At 36.6% G+C, this 2848-nt stretch overlaps 1 pseudogene; it reads right to left on the bottom strand.

The window, feature by feature from the left end:
* Positions 1-2269: 2269 nt before the first annotated feature.
* Positions 2270-2388, bottom strand: LOC111741021 (annotated as a pseudogene).
* Between the last annotated feature and the right edge of the window lie 460 nt (positions 2389-2848).

Genomic DNA, 2848 nt, shown 5'->3' with positions numbered 1-2848 from the left:
TCCTTATAATTCTCTAATTCTTATTCAGTTTATGAAAACACGAACTTCTTTGTGCTATCAGGTCTATTATAGATTTTGATTGACCAAAAATTTCTCTGTCATCTGATATTTTAATGTAATATTTTTATTAAACTTGAAGAAGACATAACTACTCACCAATTTTTGAATGTTACGAAGGTGGGAAATGTAATAGATATGAAAGATGATGAAATCATGATTCACAAATATCTCGATGTTGAAGAATTAGCCTTAAATTAACAAGACAAAATTTAATAAGGCTAAATATAAGAGCCTAAGAACCATTGGTGGGCCTCGATTGCTATAAAATGTTGCATCGGACTGTGTATTTGTTCAGGTTTTCCAAAAAATTGACACCAAGATGTAATTAAACCTGCAGGGATTTTACTGAAGTAAATGCCTATGAGAAAAAAATGGAGAGAGAGCAGGGAAAGGCCGGACGAGCTGTTCAGCTGGGATGCAAATCTGACTCCTAGAAAAGGAGAGAAAGGGAGGAAGATTGGGGAGAGCGTTCTTGATTTCCATGAAGTCAAATGAAAGTTTATCGAGGCCATCAGGGTGGCCTTTAGCCAAGCTGGCCTTCTGAAAGTCCTGTGGCTCAGGAACCGGCTTCCTTAGCAAGCCTGCTGCCATCAGTCATTGGCTAAGAGCAGCCATGGAAAACATGGGCTCAGTACAAATGAAGCAATGTGTTTTAGAGTGTGACGCTGGGGCACATGGTCACTTAAGCTCCCCGTAGTTGGAAGTTATTAGCAAGGTACGTCCTCAAGCATTCTCAAGGCAAGTGCCAATGTAACGTGGCTTTTCAAAACTTCATCTAGGCTTTGCTTGAAAATATTATAAAAATATTTTTTAAAGAAGTAATTCAAAACTAAACAAACTTGAGATTCTAAAAATGTAATCCAGTTTTAAGATTTCTAGTTCCAGAACAGTTACTGCTCACAGAAAAGATTTTTAAGGAAAAAAACTGGTAAATTTTGTTTTTCGATGTACGCGTGCATAGGAAGGTGTTTAAGTGAGCACACTCATGTAACTATGCAATAATGCCTTTTTACACATTCCTTGTATTTCAAGCATCCACAGCCATTGTTCTCTTTTTGATGTTTAAACTGTCAACCTTTGCCAGTGGGAACCCTTTTAAGGTTGCTTCTGGGTCACTTTGACATACCACGTTAATTTTTTTTAAACTTGAGGCTCTTTCCTTTTAAATCAACTTTTTAAAGTATTGTTTACATATACTCAAATGCACCTATTTTAAATGTACAGCTTGATGAGCTTTGACATATATCTCCCATGTAACCACCATCAATCAAGAATAATACCATCCAAAAAGTTGCCTTGTGCCACTTTGCAGACATTGCTCCCACGATTGCAGCCCGGACAATCAGTGATCTGCTTTCTTCCACGGTAAATTCATTATACCTATTCCAGACTTTTATATAAATAAAATCACACAAAATGTTCTCTCCTGTTCTGGCTTTTTCCCCACTCACATAATGTTCTGGAAATTCAACTGTGTTTTTTCGTCAATCAGTAGTCTGTTTCTTTTTATTTCCCGAGAAGTATTTCCTTCTATGTATAGACTACAACTTGTTTATTCATTCACCTGTCAATGGACATCGGAGTTTCCTATTATAAAAAACCTGCTATGAACATTCATATAAAATTCTTTGCATGGACATATGTTTTTGTTTCTCCTGGGCAAATATCAAGAAGTGGAACTGCTGAGTTATATGTTAAATGTATAAGAAAATTGCCAGATGTATAAGAAATGTATAAGAAAACTTTCTAGAATGTTTGTGCTCATTTACATCCTCTCCAACAAGGTATGAGGGTTTCGATTGCTGCACATCCTCACTAACACTTCTGTGCAGTGGTATCTCATTGTGATTTAATTTGCATTTTTTCTGATACTAATGATACTGACCATCTTCTAATGTGCTTAGTGATTATTTGCATATCTTTTGTGACATGCTGGTTCAAATCTTTTGTCCATTTAAAGTTGGATTTATGTCTTTTCAATCATTGAGTTGAGTAGTTCTTTACATATTAGAAATATAAATCTTCAGATATATGTACTGTGACTATTTTTCCACTTAGTGTCTTGGTATTTATTTATTTACTTACTTATTCATTCATTCATTCATTCATTCATTCATTTAATTTATTTTTTAGGCGAGGCAACCCTTGGTTGACCTCACAGATTGCAAGGACCTTGTCAGCTTACAATCCTTTAATTTTTTATTTTTTACGCCTACAGCACCTGGTCTTCCTAGGTAGTCTCCCATCCACATACTAACCAGGCCCGACCCTGCTTAGCTTCTGGGATCAAACGGGATCGGGCTTATTCAGGGTGGCATGGCTATAGACTGGTTTTTAATTTCTTAACAATATGTTTCAAAGAGTAGCAGAATTTAATTTTGATGATGAAATTCAATTAATCGATTTTCATATAGTTCATGTTTTGCATCCTAAGAATCTTTTCCCTTACCCTCAAAATCTTGATGATTTTATCTTATGTTGTCTTCTAAAAGTCTTCCGGCTTTAGCTGTTACTTTATCCGTTTTGTGAATGTTATGAGGTAAAGTCAAGGTTAATTTTTTCCCATATTGATATCGAATTGTCCCAAGATGAATATTATTGCCAGCTGTTACAAGAGGACAGACTTGAGGCTGACCGCAAGGTTGGCGAGAAACATCTTCCTTCTTCCTAACAGGAGAGTTAGCCACCATCGGGGCTGCTGTCTTTGAGTCTATTTTCTAGCACTCAGCCTGCAACCCGCCCCTGCCCCAATTCCTCCTCAATAGCAGGTGGTAATGGGGAGAACCAT

This window comes from Pteropus vampyrus, unplaced genomic scaffold (assembly GCF_000151845.1).
Source record: "Pteropus vampyrus isolate Shadow unplaced genomic scaffold, Pvam_2.0 Scaffold71, whole genome shotgun sequence".
In the NCBI taxonomy this organism is placed as follows: Eukaryota; Metazoa; Chordata; class Mammalia; order Chiroptera; family Pteropodidae; genus Pteropus; species Pteropus vampyrus.
This window is presented reverse-complemented; position numbering and strand designations above follow the sequence as displayed.